The 23,297-nt window shown below is 43.3% G+C and overlaps 1 protein-coding gene across 3 annotated transcripts in view; it reads right to left on the bottom strand.

Annotated features, from left to right (window-relative positions):
* Window positions 1-22,284, bottom strand: part of PRR5 (proline rich 5) — an 81,657-nt gene extending 59,373 nt beyond the window's left edge. For 2 of the 3 annotated variants that reach the window (XM_087934194.1, XM_087934195.1), the window contains exon 1: window positions 21,789-22,284. The gene's annotated coding sequence lies outside the window, so the exon portion shown is untranslated. The remainder of the gene's footprint in view (window positions 1-21,788) is intronic. The other variant, XM_087934197.1, reaches the window with a different exon arrangement.
* Window positions 22,285-23,297: the final 1,013 nt, after the last annotated feature.

Below are 23,297 nucleotides of genomic sequence, written 5' to 3'. Positions count from 1 at the left end.
GCTGATCAGGAAGAAACTGGAATTTCAATCCAAGACCTCATCTCATGAAGAGACTTGCAATCTTCAGCATTAAAGTTTCATTTTTTTAATATACAAAGGGTACAGCACTGTATCCATTATTATTTCATCCCCTTTAATTCATATGTTACTGCAGAAAACTGATCATTATAATAATAAGAATTGAAGAATCAATAACATCAATCAATAATTGATACTTCTTTGAAAGAAATTCTCAAATATGTTGTCAGGATTTTATTTTTGCATGGAGTTTGTTTTGTAATATATTTTTATGTGAGCTGCCAAAAATCATCTTTGATTGCAGCATCCTATAAATATATAGAATATTGTTCTCTGCTTTAATAGACTTCTTCAGGACATATGTAGTTACAGCAGAATAAAATAAAAGATTTGCAATATTGTCAATATTTACTTTTCATAATTTAGATACCCTGCCAAATTTAATTCATCTTGATAATTAGATTGCCCTGATGCATTTTTGTTTTTTTTGAATACAGGTAATCCTCAATTGACAACCACAAGTGAGTCCAAACATTTTATTGCTCAGTGAGACAGTAGTTAAGTATCTCATTTTAGGATCTTTCTTGTCACAGTCGATAAGTGAAACCCTGCAGTTCTTAAAGTTACTAACCTGGTTGTTAGGTGAATCTGGCTCCCCACTGATTTTGCTTGTCAGAAGGTCGCAAAAGGGGATCATGTGACCCCTGGACACTGCAACCGTCATAAATATGAGTCAGTTGCCAAATATCTGAATTTTAATCGTGTGACCATTGGGATGCTGCAATGGTCGTAAGTTGAAAAATGGTCGTAAGTCACTTTTTTCAGTACCGTTGTAACTTTGATGTTAGCTTTGGAAGCCATATTCCATGCTGCCACATAGCCTGAGAAAATGGGAGGGGGATGATTTCAATTGAGTAGTTCTAAGTAGACAAAATAAAATTATTTTCTTAGTTCAAGGTGATTAAGCGTGGCGCAGCAGGGAAAAAGGATCTTACTCTGAGACAGATCGTGATTGGTCCATGTGATGGGAGAAAAGGGGAGGGATTGTAGGTTGGGACAGTCCAGGAAACCTTAGTTTCAAGATTCCACAGGTGTGCCAGGTGCTATTCTAATAAAGGTACTTTTGCGATTATGCTTGTCTCGGAGTTACTGATTGGAATGGAGGTTTGCTGGAATGCTGACATTTGAACTGTTACTAAATGAACTGATGTAAGTCGAGAACTACCTGTATATATATATTTAAAATATATTTTGAATATAGTTTTTTGAATATATTGTAGAATTATAACCATGCAGTTGTACCTTGTCCTTGTCCTATTATTGATTTAAAAAAAGGGTTTACAAGGGAGAACTCAGATATAAAACACCCCCACCCATCTTAACCAAGAACTACACAAGCTGCTAGAATGTAAGAAAGAGCAGAGCTTACCCCCACTGGGAAAAAAAATGAGTGATGCTTATCTTTGTACAGAATCTTTGAACCTTTTAGAAACATAATTCTTGTATCTCTGCCAACTTCAGCTGAAGGGCAAATGTTACCAGGACTTTCATAATGTATTTAGAGAACACTGGAAATCTGCAAAATTTGCAGCCACAAATGTCCGCTATCTTAAATGGAGACTTTTCCATTAGAAAATACAAATTTCCAAAGTCTGAAAAAGCAGAAGGACAGAGAGACCAGGAAGAGGGATCAATCTCCTCAAGTTGAGTGTATATCTACATCTTGAAATTTGTTAGATACTATAGGTGCAGCAGGGACAACACACATGCTCTTTGCCACTTAAGTTTAAGTTTAGTGTCACTGCACCTCGTACAACGAAATTAAATGCCACCTTCAGTTTTGCCTTCCATTAATATAACAAGTTATGATTAAACCCAGCAAGTTGATGAAATTTTTCCCCCAAACATAGGTCTAAAAGCATGTTTTTCAACCATGGCAACTTTAAAGATGTGTGTACTTCAACTTCCAGAATTCCAAATCAAAGAGATTATATCACAGATATTGAGTTGAATTCTCCCCTTGTTAAGGATGCCTACAGGGTGTAGGTTAACAAAGCCAAGATAGTAGACACCAGTGTCATCAAAGCTTGCTATTTTGGGGCGGGGGGTGTATGTGCTGCACATAGCAGGCAGAGCTCCTGTGAGCAAAATAAATTCTTGGATGAGTGGGAGTGTGTTAGCAAAACAGAAACATAGAAGGAATGAGTGCTAACTGGCACATAAAAAGGGTGACATTGACCTGCCTGGTTCTGGGTAAATCTTATCAGCACAACCGATACCTTTCTTTCTATTAAGACAGTAATTCTTCTTGAGGATGCTAGCAAGAGAAGGACGGAGAAATAACTTGAGATTTGCTAATTATGAATATAATTTACTACCGGTTCTGTGGGCATGGCTAGGTGGCCTTGTGACTGGTTGGGCTTGGCTTCTTTCTTTTCTTTTTTTTTGCAGCATCCCCCCCTCCCCCCGGTGCTTCATTTTTTGGCCTCCTGGGACTCAGGGAAGCCTCCTGGGGGGGGGGGGCATTTTTGCTCCCAGAAGGCTTCCGTGAGGCCCAGGAGGCAAAAAATGGAGTGCGGTAGGGTGTGCACCACTCCGTGGGCCCCTTTTTGCCTCCTGGGCCTCAGGGAAAATTCTTGAGAAAAAGCAATAAGACAGTGAGGGGGATCCCAACACAGCTGATCATTGAAACAGCTGATTGTCAGGAGAAGAGAGAAAGAAAGAAAGAAAGAAAGAAAGAAAGAAAGAAAGAAAGAAAGAAAGAAAGAAAGAAAGAAAGAAAGAAAGAAAGAAAGAACAGTTCAATTGAACCGGTCGCTGTTGTTTTTTTTTAACTACTGGTTCACCCAAACTGGGCCAAACCAGTATAATACCACCACTGCTATGCCTACATTACTTTTACACACACTCACAAGAAATTACAGCAGGCAACAAAAACTGGGTGGCTTTGGCTGTCCTTGAGGAAGAACAAAATAGCTTTCAGAATGGAAGCCCACAAGAAGATGCCAAGGTTATCATGGGAAGTCCAAATGCACATTGTAAGAAAATACAAATCACTTCTGGACTGTTCACCAAATCCAGGAAGATACTTCAGGAGTTCAACTCAACCCGAGGGCTTCTTCTTGTTTGAGTGACAGAACAGAAATTCCAAGCTGGAGACAGGCAATAATTACCCAGGCTGTACAGCTACAAAAGCTGGAAAGAGACAGATCTGGATTCATTCTCCCACCTCTCTCCTGAAATACAATATTGCCTTTGGTCAAAGTCACTGGGGAAAAAATGAGGATGATTTTGCATGCTGACTGCTTAAGAAAGTGGTTTTTTAAATAGCCTTTTGGAAAAGCTACTCAGTTAAAACAGTGACTCAGCGAAATGAGATACCATCAAGGCAAAGGGCCTCGTATAACACCTGAGCACAGGTGCTTGTAGGGGGGAAGACATTCCCAGTTTGGCTATGGTTATGGAGTCCAATGTGGACCAGCAATGGAAAACCAACTGTTGGTTACATCAACTGATGTCAGACCAAACAAACGCAGATGTTAGACCAGAATTGGTAACGAAGTCCAAGCAAAAGTCAAAGTTATCCTTGTTTCAATGCAACACTCAAATACAGTGTCAACTTTTTCTCATCATCCAGAGAAGGAAAGGTGATGAATCCATAAACCCCAAGCAACTTTCTGCTCTTACGGACAAGCAGAGTGATGTCACACAGCTCATGAGGTCATTATACAGATGATGCCATTACATATTTCACACAGTTTGAACCATGATGTCATTATGCTTTGTAGTGGGCAACTCCTGCCTTCATACCGCAATAAATGTGGGTATCTCCTTCAACTCACCTCCTTCCAACTCCATTTGTTCTGAACTGTATAGTTCAATAAGACAGTAATTGACAAGCAAGTCTACCCCTTTCTTGCCCAATCCTGGTTTAAGGCATTGTAAATCAGGAAATTTTAAACGACTTCCATCTTTATGTCATGGAATGGATCCTCTCCGGGTGCAAGTTTAGAGGAGGAGTGTGAGTTTGGGTCTGCAGAGGAAAGAGTGGAGCCAAATACTGAGCAGGATCAGGGCACAGAGAATGCTAGCCGGTTGGAGCATCCTCAGCTGGGCTGATCGGACGAAGGTCAGTCTGAGGCTGAGAGAAGGGAGCTGCAGCAAGTTGGCTAGGTGGCTCCAGGCGAAGACCAGGAGCATCTGCCACCTATTCAGGATAACGTCAGCATCCCAAACCTCCATTCCAATCAGTAACTCCAATACAAACCTATCTCAAAAGTACCTTTATTAGATTAGCACCAGGCACATCTGTAGAATCCCGAATCTAAAAGTTTTCAGGCTTCCCGCAAATTTCCCAAACTACAAATCCAACCCCCCCTCGGCCATCATCCCATCTCATGGCCCAGTCACGATCTGTCCAAAAATAAGATCCTTATTTCATTCTACGCCATACTAAATGACCTTGAACTAACAAAAGAACTTTATTTTGTCTACTTAGAGCTACTTAACTGAAATCACCCCTCCCGTTTTCTCAGGCGATGTGGCAGTGTGGAATATGGCTTCCAAAGCTGACAATGAGGAGGTGGAGTCCACACTCCTCCTGATCTGAGGACACACAGAGCAGAGAGGAGACAGGCACGACGTCAGTCAGCTAGACTACTCATGAGGAGGCAATCTCGCCTCTCATGAAGGACTGCACTGCATTGCCTATTTAACCCCACCCTGAGGACTTTAGTGTTGTTGGAGTTATGTGCCCAATTCTGAGCCTTGTGTGCTTGTGCCGTGTATCCTGGCCTGTTTGAATCGTGGACTGCTTCCCTGGACTTTGTGTGTGCCCATTGGACTTGGTTACCCAATAACTCTGAGCCTGGAATCCAGATCTGCAAAACAGGGGTGTTTTCTGAGGACTTGTTTGGGGAGTTTGAATAAGAGTAGAAACTCTTGCTGTATGTGTGTCAGGGGTGGGTTTCTACCGGTTCTGTCCACCTCTATAGAACTGGTAGCTATGAAGAGTTGATGTTTTTGCCCACCCGTCCGCCTGGGCTCTTACCTGATCTTTATTTCCTGGTTTTTCAACTTCAGCTGCTGAATGAGGCACAGCTGCAGTTAAAAAAGCAGGAAAAGAGGGCTATTTCAAAGGCTGCTTCTCTGCACAGAGTGTGCTGGTGACGATTTACAGGAGCGCAGCTCGCAGCGAAGCTCGTAAATCCTGAACCAGTAGTTAACCCTGTTGTATCCCACCCCTGATGTGTGTGTGTGTGTGTGTGTGTGTGTGTGAGTGGGACAGCATACCTTAAATCATCATCTTCTTTTAACGACCCCATAATCCCTTGTGGGGTGGAGTCTAGGCAACTGAATGGAGCTAGCAGAGTGTTTTAATGGCCGGATGCCCTTCCAGTCGCCAATGTGGAGTTTTGTTCAGCAGATATATTCTCAGTGTGCCCAGAGAAATATCTGCCTCTTACCTAGGATCGAACTCACACCTCCTGATTGTGAGGTGAGAGCTCCACCTCTAGGCCACTGCACCGCTCCAGCACGCTTTAAATCCATTGCAAAATTACATTGGTTTTATTAGGAATATAGTGAATATAAAGCAGAAAGGTCTGCGGTGGGTCTATAACGTTTAAACTTGGGCTGCAATCCCCTACCCGCTTTTACATGCACTCTATTTTGTTTTCTTGATGGTTTCTCCCCTGGTAGACACTCTCAAAAGTGTCATTAAGGTGGTCATTAAGTTCCATGCTGGATGGGGAATTCTGGGAGTTGAAGTACACACATCTTCACGTTGTCAAGGTTGAGAAACGCTGTTCCGAAGTAAAGATATAATGTTTAAAATAAAAGGGTATGCAACTGAGGCAGTCTGCACAGAATTTTAAAACATAAATTATCAGGAAGAAAAATCCTTTTAGTCAGAGGTATATTTATATCATGTAAAAACTTAGAGGAGGCGAGGAACTGGGTTTAATCTAATTGTTCTAGTCTGGATTGCCAGGCAATATACTGTTCAATTTAGCTGTCAGCATGCAGTTAGCATTCATTGGTGGTCCTAGCTGTTTGGCAGGCCTGAAAACGCAAGTGCAGATTAATTTAGATTCCTGTTTGTAAGCTGCAGTCTGAGAGCCTTCTAGCCACAATTCTGTCTTTCAAACCAAGCTACACCCACCTTTCCACCTACAAAACAAAATTCCCAAAAAGGAACAAAGGCCAGATGGTTCAAAACAAGCCCGTCCCTTTGCAGCTCACAAATCTCCAGCTGAAGTAGGTTGGTATCTGTCCTTTAAAACAACATATTCCCTTATTGAGTTTTCACAGTAAACCATCTGGTCAAAAGTGGCAAGCTGTTTTGTAGTGGAAATTCAGAAACATAAGAAACTGGGACACTCCTCTAAATAAATTTGAGACTGGCTAGATTCCATGCATCAAACTCAAGTTTTGCCAGCATGGGTACAAATTACTGATATATAATAAGGTGTCCATAAAAATATGATACATCCTTTCCTTCATTTTCTTTGCCTCTTTGTGTATCCTTGAATATCAAAATGGAGGTTATTATTTCATGTAGATCATTGTTTGTTTGTGTGTGTGTGTGTGTCAAAAAGCCATGACTGCCCCCTTTTACCTGCCTTTTCTGACATATTCATATCCTCCTGTGAATATTTCCAAGTTAATTTTCCCTTTTTTTGAAGTAAATCTCAACTTGGCTGCTTGCCACTACAGGCTAAATCATAGTTTGAGTAAACCATAATGGACCAAGTTCATACAATTTTTTAAACTAAAAACCAACCAATATTATGACTTTAATATAAAGCTTGGATTCTGCCAGCATGCTTGTCTGCAAGGAATGTATTATATTTTTTATTGTAAAGCACCCAGAGTGACTTAGGTGAGATGGGCAATGTAGAATGAATGAATATTATAAATGCTTCAAATGTAAAGGCTGCATTCAGATAGGATATAACCATGAAGTTTGTTTCTATTTCATGAGATCCACTGTCTTAATGCTTTCTCCCAGCCTACAACCTTTTCCCACGAAAACTATTTACCCAAAATATATGAAAATGAAACAATATTTATATCCGCTGTAATAGAATTATGCATTTTGTTTTACTGGCTTAGAAAAATGTTACTTGAAAATTTTTACTTCTAAATCTACATTAGAGCCTATGTCTCCATAGCATCTGGTAGAAATCATGACGCTACATCGCCGGTAAGATTTGCTTAGTGACGTGCAAGGGTGGGATTCTACCAGTTCAGACCAGTTCTATAGAACCGGTTGTTACGATTCTGCGCAGTTCGGAGAACCGGCAAATCACACCACTGGCTGGCCACTCCCTTCCCCACTCACCCCACTCAGGAGGCTTCCCTGAGGCCCGGTCAGAGGTGGCATTCAGGGGGCTGGTGGGGAGGGAGAAGTGGCCTGAGAGCAGAGCTGAACCTTCCTTAGGATTGAAGCTTCTATTTTTCAGTGCAGACTCAGGCAGCAGATTGCAGAAAGGTAGATCTGGGAGTGAAGCTGTGATTCTGCAAGCAGCTCAATCTGCCTGCCTGCTTTGCTTGATTTGGGGTAAAAGCTGCTCTTATTTTAAAATAAAAAATTCAATCTTTACATATATATATTTACAATATTTACATACAAGCCACGCCCAGCCAGTCACATGATCACCAAGCCACACCCACAAATTAGGCCATGTCCACAGAACCGGCTGTTAAAAAATTTGAATCGCACCCCTGGTGACATAATAGCACAGTCTTCGCAGGATAACTTGAAAGATTTGGTAGCCCATTTGAGGCTTAGGAAATCTAAACAACTTTTCAATCTTTCTTCTCTAGAGCTGAATTGGAAAACTGAATCCCTGTTTGCGTCATCAAAATCACAGTCAGTCAGGAAAAAAAGAGAAAAACCTCAACAGTTGAACACAAAAGGGAATTCACATCCATTAAAAACCAGGAGGAAAATAGGGATCCACTATAGGGAATTTCCCATGTTCTCTATGAGTCATTGTATATGTTTTCATCTATCTGTCAGTCTCTGCAAACATGTCTACAAAGATTTACAATATAAACCCAAGTGACAGCAATGCAGTAACAATATTTAATAAAATATCAAAGAATATCCTACTGTCATTGTCAAGGGCCTGTGGTTTTAACAAGCCTAACTGGGAGAAGAATTTATTATAACTAAGTGTTTATTTTATTTGTTCAAAATAACTTTTTAACATTTTATTTTACATACTCTACAACTCATAAAGCCTTCATCTGAATGAGACAAATCCAGATTAAGATGCTGTTTACAGCCATATAAAATAGGGTCTTTAGCTAGTTTTACTCTGCATTTTTAACTTTTTGTATGTGGTTTTTAAATTTTGTTAGCTACAATGGAGCTTGCCACTGACTTTAATCAATCCTATTCTTGCCTGCTCAAACATTTGCTCTTTTCTATCAGGCTCATCCCAAAGTGAGCTACATAATAGTGATCTTATGATCCAGTCAATTTAGATATAGTGGCGGGGTTCATACTTTCCCTTAGCCTAGGTTTAAACATGGTTTGCTGAATAAGTTTCAGTGTTGGGGTAAGTCAGACAACATGCTGAACCAAAATGTAGTTGGGCTGGCTTGGTTGAGTTTGGACTTCATGTGACCTTTCATGCAACTCTTTCAAAGGGAAGAGCGGTGGCGGCACAGTGGTTAGAATGCAGTATTGCAGGCTAACTCTGCTTTCCCTGCCAGGAGTTTGATTCTTTCGATCCTGACTGGCTCAAGGTTGATTCAGCCTTCCATCCTTCCGAGGTTCGGTAAAATGAGAACCCAGATTGTTGGGGGCAACATGCTAACTGCTTGGAGAGGGCTGAAAAGAACTGTGAAGCAGGACATAAGCGCTACTGCTATTGCTTAATCTTATCTGGATGAGAGCACATTTATGTTATGATCCTAGCAAGTGAGCTTTCTCTAGCAGAAAAGCAGGTAAACAATCAATCAGTAGTTCACCTTTCCAATTCCTGACACTCCTTGCTTGGGTCTAATCCAGGAGTGTCAAGCGATCAAGAGACTGGTGCATGGTGCCTCTGGCGGCTAAAATGGGCCGTGTGCGTCCCCTCCACACCTTGTTTTCACCCTTCATGGCCTCCTGCAGCACTCTGCCGAAATCCAGGCCCAAAACAGATTGAAAAGGCTAAAAAAACGGGTCAAAAATGGGCCCCGCCCCCGCTCCCACCCCGCTGCCATCCCACAGAGGAGAACTGCAATGCTGATCTGGCCTTTGAAGAAATCCAATTTGACACCCCTGGTCTAATCTGACTCTCACATCCTCCTTTTTCACAGTTGACCCAATTTATCAACACAGAGACCTTCTACTAGGGCAAGGCTTCCCAACCTTGGCAACTTTAAGATATATGAACTTCAACTCCCAGAATTCCCCAGCCAGTCCTGTTTTAGGGAGAAAATCAAACAGAGCACTATAAATCGACAGTGCAAATGATTAAACCCAAATATTTGACAGTGGTTTTTGCCACAGTTTGTGGGCTAATCTGGTTAATTCCAAACATGCCCCTGGGGAAAAAAATGTCCTGATTTCAATATACATGTCTGATCCGTGCTTTATACATCTTAAACCATTCTTCTCTCCCTTCCAAATCACCCCATTTCCTCTCCTTTCCCCAAATAAACATAACAAAATGTTTTAATTCACAAATAATTTGAATGTCAACAAGCAGTAGATACAGTAGGAAAAACTTCCTTTTCATAATGAAAAAAACAATCATATTGCTGGCAGTAGCGATATAAATTATTTTGGTCTGGGGCCAAACATAATAACCCTCACTGAAAAGTTTCCACTCTTTTGTAATAAAACATCCTATAATGCAGAAGCAGAAACAGAAGGAATCAGAAACACGATGACTGCCGGAGGAAAATTTCCCTTTCCATTAACACCACATTAACTATGATTTAGAGACTGAGTTTGGTGTAGTGATTGAAGCATCACCCTAGAAACTTGGATGCCATGAGTTCTAGTCCCACGTTAGGCACAAAGCCAGCCAGTGGTGATCTTGGGCCAGTCACCTTTTTCTCAGCCCTAGGAAGAAGGCAAGGGCCAACCATTTTTGAGAGTAAACTACAGGGACTTGTCCAGGCAGTTTCTTAGAATCAAAAATGACTGGATGGAAAGAAAAACAAAGTTTTAATGATGACTTGAAACTGAGATCTGAACCTTGATTTGTAAGAGAGAAGTGTTAACCTTTAATGGGCCAAGCCACTGTGGGGTAAGATCTATGCATCATATCACAGTCAGGTTGTTGGCTTGAGCCCCGAGCTCAGCAATTTGGTTGCAAACATTTTGTCACCATTCGAGGAGACATCGTCAGTGCTTTTTGAACTGTGCTCTTCAGAACTGACGATGTCTCCTCGAAGGATGATGAAACATTTGCAATGCCAAGCTCGGAGCTCAAGCCAACAACCCAACTTCCAACCCAAGCTACTAATATTCAAACACATTTCAATATCATAGTTTGGTCTAGTGGTAAAAGTGCTGGCCTAGAAAACCAGGGAATGGTGAGTTCTAGTACTGTCTTAGGCATGAAAGCTGACTGTGTGACTTTGAGCCGGTCACTCTCTCTCAACCCAATTCACCTCAGAGGGTGGCTGTTGTGGGGAAAATAGGAGGAGGAGGGCGGAGGTATGGTCACTGCCTTGAACTATTTATAAAAATAATAAAGGTGGGATATAAATAAATACATAAAAATTAATCTACACAAAGTACATGATGAAGTTTGTTTTAATATTGGCAACACCTGCTGATTAGTTTGTCCCTCCCTCGAACCAACGCTATAGAGCATTGCACATCAGAACTAGACACAAGGACAGTTTTTCCCCAAACGCTATCAATCTGCTAAACAAATAATTCCCTCAATACTGTCCAACTATTTTCTAAGTCTGCATTACTAGCGGTATTAATCCTCCCATCCTTCCTTTCACCCACCCCCTCCCACTTGTGACTTTATGACTGTAACTTTGTCACTTGTATCCTTACCATTTATATTGACTGTTTTCTAGTATAATTTGATTGCTTATTGTACTCTATGACTATTATTAAGTGTTGTACCTTATGATTCTTGACTCTTGACGAATGTATCTTTTCTTTTATGTACACTGAGAGCATTTGCACCAAGACAAATTCCTTGTGTGTCCAATCACACTTGGCCAATAAAGAATTCTATTCTATCTATCTCATCTAACATCTATTTCAGAACTTGAAATGGCCAATTTAACTCCACTGAAGCTCAGAATGGTCCACCTGGCATTGCATACCTACCCCCAACATGCAATACTAAACTCCATAGTATTTTAAAGATAATTAGAGGACCCCTCAAAAACACCATTAAATTTTATAATAATATATGCTGTAATGACATTCCATAGTGTTGGAATGTCACAACATTTCAAGATAAATGGCTGTAATAGCTAAATTAGCAGGTACAGATTTCTTGACTGTTCCTTGGCTCTTTCTCTTAGGGTAAAAGAAAAATCAAAATTAAATGCTAAAAAAATTGGCTCCTGTGCTGAATTTTAAGGGATTTAGGAATACCTCCAGAATAAATTGTATATCTCTCACTAGAAAGCTACTATATACAGCTAGGCTTAGATTTTTATATGTGGTAGATTCAGGGGGTATTTGCAAGGAAAAGTCAAAAAGTCGTATTTGATCATGTGACCCAAATCTAGAGTTTTTATTACATGGATGCAGATCCATCTTGACTATTTTGAACACTCCTCCCATGGAAGCCCACAGTAGAGGTTTCTACTAAACTGTTGATTTGAATGACAGTACTACAATGCATTTAAGCTAGATTGCTTAGCGAGATCACAACAGAGCTACAGTGCAATGCAATTGAATATCAGTTAATGAGCTGTCTGAAAATGCAACCTAGCTCAAAATGTTCCTATTCGCTGCATTTCTACTACAGCTTTAAAGACGTATGTTCATATAGCACTGCCTTAAAAATTTAAGATTAGGAGCCAGATTCAGCTTTCAAAAGGGGAGGTTTTAGGGTTTTGCTTCCCTAGCCCAAGTTTCTAGCTTTTCTGTCTGATCAAATCTTGCAGATGAAAAAGTGGAATGGGCAGTTTTCCACAGTTGTGATCAGAGTTTATGATCCTGCAGAATACAATTGCCTCATTCTTAACCAGCCCAGAGGGAACAATGGAAATTGACTGCATTTATACAAGAGTGCATGTTTTATAAATGTAAAATTATTCAGCTGTACAGAATTAACTTCTGAAGGTCACGGGTGTAATTTATAGCACTATCTGAAATTTTCCAGCCAATCAGAATTTTTTTTAAAATGTATTTGATTTCCCAATAGCATACACAACTTGACTCCAATTGCATTGTGACCCAAGTCTTGCAGAACTGAGTAATAATACTTTTTATTAATTTAGCAGTAGGGGCACCATTCACATTTCTTTCACAGACAATCATATTTGATAAATTAACCCCTCCCCTCAAGCCACACACTTTTGACAAATTAAAACAGGAAACAAAGATCTCCAAATTGCTTCTGCTTGAATATACAAGATAAGTAAAATAGAGTGTTCATTCTAAGTGTGTGGGTGTCCATTTCCAGTCTGGATGACACACGATTTTTCACGTACACAATGACTCAAAGGGAGCCAAAACAATTTCTAACACAAACACCCACTAAACATCTGCAAAACTTAAAAAGAAATCTCTGCCTCAAGTACCCCATCACCCCTAATACATTTGACAGGCAAGGATACCTGCAGGCCTACACATCAAAAAGTCAAGATGGTAAACACACAACAGAAACCTCACCTTTTCCTTAGGGTCCTTGTGGTTTCAGCATTGAATATCAGCACCCCAACAGTCCATTTCTGCTGAGGTCCTCTCCTGGTTCTTGTGATAAACTTTCCCACCTCTTCTTCATGCTGTTTCTCTTTTCCATGCCTCATTTTTGGAAGCTATATTTTTTTTCCTTAAACCAGGTTGCAAAATTCTGGGCGTTGAAGTCAACCATCTTAAAGTTGCTGAGGTTGGAAGACACTGGTTTTAATGAAAGATTTAACCAAGAAACTTCCAGGGGGAATGACAACACTCAGGAGTGGGAGCTAAAAGACGTGGAAGGAATAAAACCAAATCAAGAGGGCAATTGCAACTCCAAGACTGAAGCCCCGACCTTTTTATAAACCTCTTGCAACATCAGTTTCTGGGTGGTAGCCAGCTACATCTCTACCTAGGTCAGGAACCAATCTCCCTAGAGAATGAATATAAATCTAAGTCTAGTAATTTGTTAGCCACTACAGGGGAGCAGGGACAAAATATATAAACCGTCCTTCCTCAGAGTCTAGAAGCATGAAGATCTGGAGAAGGAATAAGCTTCACCTCCAATCCTAGCAAGGCTCTGGATTTTAGGGCTCTCTGGTTCTGGGACTTTCAATCCTTGGTTGTGGATGGGGTTGTACTACTTCACTTAGCCTCTATGTGCAATTGGGGATCCTTCTAGACTTATGGCAACTGTGACTTGTGGCCAAGAGGGCCATTACACAATTATGTGTTGGGTACCCAATGTGTACTTTCTTGGACCAGGAGGCTTTATTCACAATCACTCATATCTTGGTCACCTGCCCCAAGGAGAATTTGAAAGCTCCAGGTGGTGCAAAATGCAGCAGGGAGGGCAGATATATGACACTAATGCTTCACAAGCGGTATTGCTTGCCAATATTTTTCTGAGTTTAGTTCAAGTTATCTACAAAGTTCAGTTCTACAGAGGAATTATTGAGTTTGTCATCTGCACCTCTATAACTGTCTGGTTTGGTTCTGCAACCCAACAGGACAAACACAGACTTCAGACTGCAGTAAAAACAATGGTAACCAACCTGCCTTTCATGGAGGACCTGTATACTGCATGAGTCAAAAAGCGGGCTGTGAAAATATCTACAGACCCCGCACATCCCGGACATAAACTGTTTCAACTCCTTCCCTCAAAACGACGCTATAAGGCACTGCACACCAGAACAACTAGACACAAGGACAGTTTTTCCCCGAACGCCATCACTCTGCTAAACAAATATTTCCCTCAACACTGTTCAACTATTTACAAAGTCTGCACTACTATTACTATTAATTTTCTCATCACTCCTTATCACCCATTCCCTCCCACTTGTGACTGTATGACTGTAACTTTGTCACTTGTATCCTTACCATTTATATTGACTGTTTCCTAGTATGATTTGATTGCTTATTGTACCCTATGACTGTGTGGTACCTTATGATTCTTGATTCTTGATGAATGAATCTTTTCTTTTATGTATACTGAGAGCATTTGCACCAAGACAAATTCCTTGTGTGTCCAATCACACTTGGCCAATAAAGAATTCTATATTCTGTTCTGTTCAACTTGTCCTGTGTTTCTTGTAGGGTCATCTCCTACTAGATGTATCTATCCATGATTGTATCACTCTCCTTCAACTGCAAAATGAGCAATGCATAAATTTGATAAATAAACTGCATCTACACACCCAGAAGTCTGCTCCAGGAAAGTGTCCCTTCGGCAATACCATATCTGTCAGGGTTCCTGTCCTCTTGAATGTAATTCCCCATGAGATTAAATTTGTCACTGTTGGTCTTGAAGACTAGCTTTGATTACTGAGCATGGAACTCTAGGTGTATGGTTAAGTCCATATCATGGTTATATTAATTGTGTTGGGTTTTATCTCAGCTGCTTGATGTTTTAATCATTGTTAGCCACCCAGAGTCATGTATTTGAGCCATATATATCACACCTAACTCATCATGTAATCTTAAGACTATTTATTCTGTCCATGGTAACTAGTGATCTGGATATATGTTTTAGACTCAGCAGCAAAACTCTACCCCCACACCCACTGAGCAATAAGAAGGGAGTCCTCCCCCCTTTCAGTAACCCATGGTTCAACTTTAAGACTTTAGGGTGTCGTGGAGTTACCAAACTCCGGCAGAGTTCCTCTAGCCCAAAGCACTTTCCAGTTGCTCCATGTTAGACCTTCTCCCATCCGTCCTCTGTCTGCCCTCCTCCATCCTGAACATCCAGGAAAGAGGCCGTCAGCCCTGTGTGAATCTATCGCACCTTCCCCCATTCATCCACCTCCTCTCTACTCAAGAGTCCAGCAAGCAAGTCCAAGCTTTGACCCAGCCAAAGCCCTCGCCTGGTGGAATCTTCCCCCATATCTGTCACTCCAAAACACCCAGCCAACGCTCCAACTAACTGTACCCAAAACAGTCTTTGCCAAGGAACCACAGGAACAACCAAACAGATCTGTCCTGGGATTTCCTCCAGAGGGCTTGACCCCACCCCTTCTCAGGCCCCAGCAGAAGATCAAGGAAAGTGACACCTGGGCCTCTCCTGCAAGATCTACCTCAGGGGTCTTCAAACCTGACAGCTTTAAGACTTGTGGACTTCAACTCCCAGAATCCCCCCACCAGTCATGTTAGCTCAGGAATTCTGGGAGTTGAAGTCCACAAGTCTTAAAGCTGTCAAGTTTGAAGACTCTTGATCTACCTCCCTGTTCTGCTTCCATCCTCCTACCTTCCTCTGGGAGGATGCTACCATCGTGGCATTTCAATGTTTGGCTAAAACAAGCAGGTGGTGGTTAAAAAAGATGCCAGAGGAATGAAAGCTTTTCTCCAAAAGCTACTTTTATCCATTCCACTTGCTTTAGAGTCCTGCTTCCCAGCAGGAAGCAAACCCTTAGCTAATACCAAACATCTGAATGAGGCAGTACTTAAATGGGAAGTTGTGTGGCAGGTTGAAAAGTCAAAATGAGTATCTGGAAAGGCCAATTGGCCAATCCGTATGATTGCTAGTGACACTGCATGAACACCAACATGAAGCACAAGGAGTCCATTTTGGCTCAAGGTAAACTCCTTTGCTTCTCTGGAGCAAGCAAACACCCAAAAGTCTCTCTTCACAGAAATGATTTGCCAATTCTGTGTCGTTTCAGTTGCATACTGAAAATGGATTGCTGCTCATCCATCTGTGGCAAATAAACTGTTTCCCCTAGCCACTGAGCCAGGTAGCTTACAGAATTGCAATTTCTTTGGAACCATTCATGCTTTGCAAATAATAAAAGACCGCAATGGGTGACTGCTTTTTTTCTCTCTTTGTGTACTCATGTTTCTAGTAAACACTTTTTCAGGCCTTTGTATTTTCCTAAAATACTGGAACAAAATAGCCTCAGGAGGCCACGCAAGACTTGATCATAGATCCTTGTTGACTGCAAATCAATGCTGCGTGATGCGAACACTAGTCAGAAATTCAGGAGCTAGTGGAGTCCTTGACATCTGGGGCTTTCTGAAGCAGATGTCAAAGCCCAGGTTCTTCCTGAACCGTGCTCCTTTCAAATCATGTTACGTGATTCCATGTAGACTTAATTCCAAGTACAAGGGGCGCCACATCCATTAAAGAAACATGTTAACTTCAAATAGAAGGGGCATTTCTGCCCCTCTCCTATATTCATTCTAGCAGTTCAGAAATGTAAGGCACGTTAAAAATTTTATCTTGAGTAAAAAGAGTGAGAGAAAATACACAGCACATGAATTTGATTAAAGTCCTTGACTACTTGGTTGAGGTGTATAGATCTTGAAAAGAATCAAGCAGAATAGAACCCGAATAAGAGTTGGATTAGAGACACTATAAAATTCCAGGGCCAAAAACAAATTTGGGACATGGAAAGAGCACTTCAGAAGACCATTGATTTTATTTTTATCTTATTATTTATTTTATATTGGAATATATATCCTGCCTTCTGCTTCAAATCCACCAGTAAAATTGATTGATCAAGATAAATTAAAAAGAAAATTAAAATCAATCTCATGAAATCAACAAACAGTTAAAACTTTGGTAGGAGAGATGTATTTTTGCCATTTTTCTAAATTGGGGAAAGGGGAAAGGGCAAATGCACCCTTTGTCAGACCTGCCCTAATCAGGTCCCTTAGGAAAGAAAGACCCACAACTCCATTTGACTGAATTGATAGGTTCTTTTACTAAAGGTTGCTGGTTGCAGTAAAACCAGGCTAGAACCAAGTTTCCTGCATGAAAGGTTACACATTTTTCTCCTCATCCCAGCCCGCTCCCCATGACCAGTTCATCTTCAGCCAATGAAGAGCTGCGTAGCACTGAGAATCGCTGAGATGTTTGGGGCAATCCACCTTCCATTCTCAGGGTGTGTGGCCTTGAGTACAGGCACAAACTGGTTATGTGCTTCCCTGCTCTTCCTCAAGCAGTCATTCCCCGCTCCCTACTTCTCATCACATCACCATGCACTAGGGGGTGACATGATAGCAGTGTTCCAATATCTCAGGGGCTGCCACAAAGAAGAAGGAGTCAAGCTATTGTCTAAAGCACCTGAAGGCAGGATAAGAAGCAATGGGTTGAAACTCATCAAGGAGAGAAGCAACCTAGAATTAAGGAGAAATTTCCTGACTGTGAGAACAATTAATCATTGGAACAACTTGCCTCCAGAAGTTGTGAATGCTCCACCACTGGAGGTTTTTAAAAAGATGTTGAACAACCATTTGCCTGAAGTGATGTAGGGTTTCCTGCAGGGTGTTGGACTAGAAGACCTCCAAGGTCCCTTCCCACTCTATTATTTTGTTATTTACCCTGGACATAGACTGACACACCTTATCTCCCTCTCTCCCTCACCCTCTTTCTCGCTCATGCACACACATTTCTCTGTGATTGGTGGCATCATATCAATTTTTCAAGCAGAGGGTTGGACTAGACAAGGTCCCTTCCAACTCTGTTATTCTGTTCTGTTCTTTTCAGTGTCTTCACAGAAATACACCATTGTTGATGGTAGCAAAAATTGATGAGAGGTCCCGGAGAACGTATAGGGCTTTGCTTCCCTCACCCAGTTTTAACACAGATCGTTCATCCAAGCCACCAAATTACCATATTCCCAGAGGTAACCCTGATTAGAATGAGCTCAGATAATCAGCTTCTAGAACCGCAAGCTCAGCATTCGCTCAATTATTCAATCCCAAAATAGAATTTTCTTGACCTAGAATTACAAAGAACTTCTGAGAGTTTTCATTAGAGGTCTTATCACGGGCTCCTTAAGCAAGGAAGGATGCATTCCATGCTCAAAGGAGTATCGATGGTGGCTTAATCAGAGGGTCTGTGCCAATCATGGTCAATTTAATTAGCCAGGAGGGAAAGAGTCAAACAAGCAAGTGGTAATGGTGTATCAGGATGGTGGCTGTGACTGTGTGACTGAGGGTGGGCCTTCCACAATCATGGCCACCTCTTTGATTAGCCAACAGACACCCTGATCTGAAAAAAGTCCTTATATACAGCAACAATGACAATCATAGTTTCCTCTGCAAGATCAGCCCTAACTCAAGAGACCAGTTTGAGGCTCATCTTCTTTTTAATCTCTGCCTGCAAGAAACAATGAAAATGTTTCTTTTCCAGCTAGATGTCTAAGCTTCTTGGATGAGAAGCGAAACATCTTCAAAGAAAAAAACCCAGAAAGTCCAGTTGCCCCTTGAAAAAAGTACCTTTGGGACAACCATGAATGACTGAGAACCTCCATAGACAATCAGCGATACACTTTGGGATGAACCCTCTTTGAATAGTGAGGGAATATGAATGGATTTCCAGAAAAACTGCAGACTACAGGAACCATTTGCGCTTCAGTTTGAGATGCACACAACATAGACTTATTGTCAAGATTCTGACATGCACCCCGAGTCAAATCTTAAGTCTCTAGCTGTATCTCTCAAAGTAAAAAAGATTGATTTTTTAAGAGTTGACATGTCAGTGTTTCTTGGTTGCAGCTGACTCTGACACATGATTCATTTCACCCTTGACCTGGTCTTCCCCCCACCCCCTGGATGTATATTCTCCAATGAAACACATCCATAGCCAAGAGTCATCAATCATGCTCTCCAGTCATAATCTTGCGTGCCAACAGCTTCGGCTGCCAAAGCGATTATCTGAAGCATTTAAGGAATGCACTGCTTTCCCCCACTCCCTTTCTGCTGGCAACTAAAAAGACCAAAGAAGTATTTTTTAGTTACTTATCTCCAAGAAAGCACAGCCCCTACTCCTCAATGAAAGAATCAGAACTGAAGAAGCTTCTTGGATAAGAAGTGAAACATCTTGAAAGAAAGAAAGGAAAAAAAATATAGAAAGTCCAGTTGCCTCTTCAAAAAGCACTTTTGGGTCCTCTGTCATAACTTGCAGGAGAATATGCTCTGGGATAGGCAGGAGTTGGCAATCTGATCCGTGGAGACACAACTGAAGAAACTCACTGTAGCCTCCAGCATAAGGCCCCATATCCTGCTTGAAAACTGTCTGCATGGACTTCTATGTTTTACCAAATTGTACACTGGGTTATCCATTTAATTCTCCAGAACAAGAGGGAGTTTAGATGAGGATTTCCCTTTTGGTCATCAACTCAAAAACCCTGTGGGATAGGCTGGGCTGAAAGAAATTTGTTAACTGGTTGAAAATAGTCCAGAGAAGTTACGTGTCGGACAGTAAATCGCAGTGGCACAGTGGTTACAATGCAGTATTGCAGGCTACTTCTGCTAACTGCGGGCTGCCTGCAATTTGGCAATTCAAATCTCACCAGGTTCAAGGTTGACTCAGTCTTCAAACCCTCTGAGGTTGGTAAAATGAGGACCCAGATTGTTGGGAGCAATATGCTGACTCTGTAAACCACTAGAGAGGGCTGTAAAGCACTGTGAAGCGGTACATAAGTCTAAGTGCTATTGCTATTACTTTGAACCCAGGTTTTACTGAGCCTTCACCTCCATATCACTTTATCTCCCTTGTTAATTCAGGATTCAGTGTAGAACATAAACCAGAGAAAGGGGTCAATTCAAAAAATCTTCTTTACTACTGAGCTCAATAGGCCTGTGTAATCTTTCCAGTCGGACGTGCTTAGTTCCAGGATGAACTTTCCAGTTGGATGTGCTGAGCTCCACTCGCAAGCCCATCCAAATCCTAAGCAATCTGACCTTGCAAGGCTCCAGTTCCAATTCTTCAATGAGCCTCCAACCAGCAAGCAGCCTTCCCCCTGACTTTTCAAAGCACCCTTTCCTAGGATTGTCCCGCTGCAGACGGGTCAGTTGGCTACTTCTGCGCCTGCGGAAGCTAATCGGAATAGAACAGGAAGGGACCTTTGGAAGCTGTGTGACCAGCCAGTTATAATTAATAGGGAATTGGGATAGTTAGTTAGGAATTGGGAGCTGTCCCCTTAAGGGAATGCATCATGGTAAATATAGTTTAAGGTATCCTGGGAAATGTAGTCCATGTCATGTGGCCTGATTGGTCACTGAATTTACCCTTGGTGGGTTGGGGGAGAACGTAGCATCATGGTGCTGCTTCACCCCCTTGCTCCACCATTAACAGAATGAAAGGAGAACTATCTCTTTTACACCAGAAAGTCAGCTGTGCAAAGAGTTGGACATTGAGATGAATCTCGACATAACCGTGAGTTATCTTGAGGATGCCTGATGAACCAATAAAAAGACTTTTGTATGGATGTTTTGTGGAGTTCTCTGTTCTGTTTTATAATCAGCTTATGATTGTAAGGTCCAGAAGAGTAAAAGGATAGTGATCTCTTCCAATTCCTAAGACAAGTAAAAGGATGGTGCTTATCTGGGTTTAAAGACAGTTAATTTGGACAAACCTTCTAGTCCAGGGGTCTCCAACCTTGGCAACTTTAAGCCTGGAGGACGAGGACTTCAACTCCCAGAATTCCCCAGCCGGCTTAACTTTAAGCCTGGAGGACGAGGACTTCAACTCCCAGAATTCCCCAGCCGGCTTAACTTTAAGCCTTGAGGACGAGGACTTCAACTCCCAGAATTCCCAGCCGGCTTAACTTTAAGCCTGGAGGACGAGGACTTCAACTCCCAGAATTCCACAGCCGGCTTAACTTTAAGCCTGGAGGACGAGGACTTTAACTCCCAGAATTCCCCAGCCAAGCTTAACTTTAAGCCTGGAGGACGAGGACTTCAACTCCCAGAATTCCCCAGCCAAGCTTAACTTTAAGCCTGGAGGACGAGGACTTTAACTCCCAGAATTCCCCAGCCAAGCTTAACTTTAAGCCTGGGGACGAGGACTTCAACTCCCAGAATTCCCCAGCCGGCTTAACTTTAAGCCTGGAGGACGAGACTTCAACTCCCAGAATTCCCCAGCCAGCTGGCTGGGGAATTCTGGGAGTTGAAGTCCTCGTCCTCCAGGCTTAAAGTTGCCAAGGTTGGAGACCCCAACAGGTCCAACTACCTGCTCAAGCAGGAGACCAGATACCATTTCAGACAAACTGGCTGTCCGGTCTCCTCATTCAAATCTTCAGGGATGGAGCACCTACAAACTTCTGAAGGCAAGCTCTTCCTGGAAAGGCATCCAGAGCCGGGCTCCAAAACTCCCCCTCACACCTTGACCCGAGCCTTCTGTCTGGTCCGGCACTAGCGCCACAGCCCCGGGATTTCCCCGGGGTCCGTCCCCCCCTTCCAAATCCCAGCCGGCCCATCCCAAACGCTCCCCTCCCGCGCGCTGAGCTAAAGTCGGGCTGCTGCAGCAGCCCTCCGCGGGAAGCGCCGCCGCTCCATCGCCGGCAACCGCTCTGGAACTAGCCGGCTCAAACCCGCAGGGAAGCAGCCGAAGGAAGCCGAGAGACTCCCCACCCACCCACCCCTCCCGAAACCCGGCTCTTCGGTCCTCTTTCTCCCCCACGCCCGCCACCTCTCCAGCCTCCTCCCCGCTCACCTTGGGCGAGGGGCGGCCGCGACCACCCTCTGGTTCCCGCGCTCACTGCAGCGGCGGCGGCGGCGGCGACTGCGCGGGCGACCCTCGGGGCTCCTTCCCTCGCCGCTCTTCCCTCCTCACAGCCCGGCCTCGCCGCCTGAGGTGAGGCGCCCAGAGAATCCTTCCCGGGAGGGGTGGGGGAGCCGCGGGAAACCCGCCGGGCGACAAGGCGAGCTGCAGCCGCATTTGCAGCTCGGCGGAAGCCCGGGATCCCTCGGCGAGCCGCGCCAAGGCAGATGGAGATGGAGAACCAGGAGGCGAGCCGGACTCAGGCGCTGCGCAAGCGGGCTCCGCCGCCGCCGCCGCCTCTGCTGCTGCTGCTGCCGCCCCCCCTGCTATCTTCCGCTGCCATTTTAGCCCCCCCCTCCTGGCCGCGGGGTGCTTAGCCAGGGGCGGGGCGGCCGAAGGGCGGCGGGGCAGCGCTCTCTCTTTCTCTTCCTTCCTTCCTTCCTTCCTGCCGGCCGAGACTTGCCGGTCCTTGGAGGGTCCGCGCGCTAAGGGGAGGAGGCGACCGGCGGCGCTGGGACCCCGCTTCGCCCCCCCACCCAAGGTCACCAAGCGGCCCTCGGCAATTTCCGCCACTCCTCGCTCTTGGGGCTGAGCAGGTGCAGAAAGCCGCCCCGAGGGAGGGGCCTGGTTGAGGGGGGTGTCTCGCCTCCCCCTCGCCCGTCCTGAGGGGGTGACCGGAGAAGAAGAGGGGTAGCGGTGGGGACGTGTTTGTAGCTCTGGCGGTGCTTTGCGAACCCGGGAGAGTTGATTTCTTAGACTTTGAAAACTGCTCGTTCTCTTTTGGTTTCAAGAATGGGGCTTCTTCCGCTGCAGCCCACCCAGACAGAGAGACAGAATTACACAGTTGGGAGGGACCAGGGAGGCCATCTAGTCCAACCCCCTGCTCAAGTAGGAGACCCTATATGCCATTTCTGACAAGTGCTTGTCAAGTCTCTTCTGGAAAGCCTCCCGTGACAGGGCACCCACAACCTCCAAAGGCAACTTCTGTTCTGATTGTTATCACTGTCAAAAAGTTTCTCCTTATTTCTAGGTTGAATCCCTCCTTGATCAGTTTCCATCCATTGTTCCTTGTCTGGCCTTCGGGTGCTTTGGAAAACAGGTTCCCCCGCCCCCTTCTTTGTGGCAGCCTCTCAAATACTGGAATGCCGCTATCATGTCCCCCCAGTCCTCCTTTTTCCTAGAGTAGCCAAACTCAAATCCAGCCACCATTCTTCCCATATAACTTATAGTCTACAGGCCTTTAATCATCTTAGTTGTTCTTCTCTGCACTTTTTGTAATGTGGCCAAAACTGTACTTAGTATTCCAGGTCTTACTAAGCCTTTATAAAGGGTACTAATACTTCATGTGATTTTGTTTTGTTTCAGATATCGGAAGACTGCTATCATGTCTCCCCTGGTCCTTCTCTTCACTAGATAAGCCATGCCCAGTTCCTGTAACGATTCTTCATATGTTTTAGTCTC

Source organism: Pseudonaja textilis, chromosome 5, assembly GCF_049901715.1.
Source record: "Pseudonaja textilis isolate UNSWEBS1 chromosome 5, rPseTex1.2, whole genome shotgun sequence".
In the NCBI taxonomy this organism is placed as follows: domain Eukaryota; kingdom Metazoa; phylum Chordata; class Lepidosauria; order Squamata; family Elapidae; genus Pseudonaja; species Pseudonaja textilis.
This window is presented reverse-complemented; position numbering and strand designations above follow the sequence as displayed.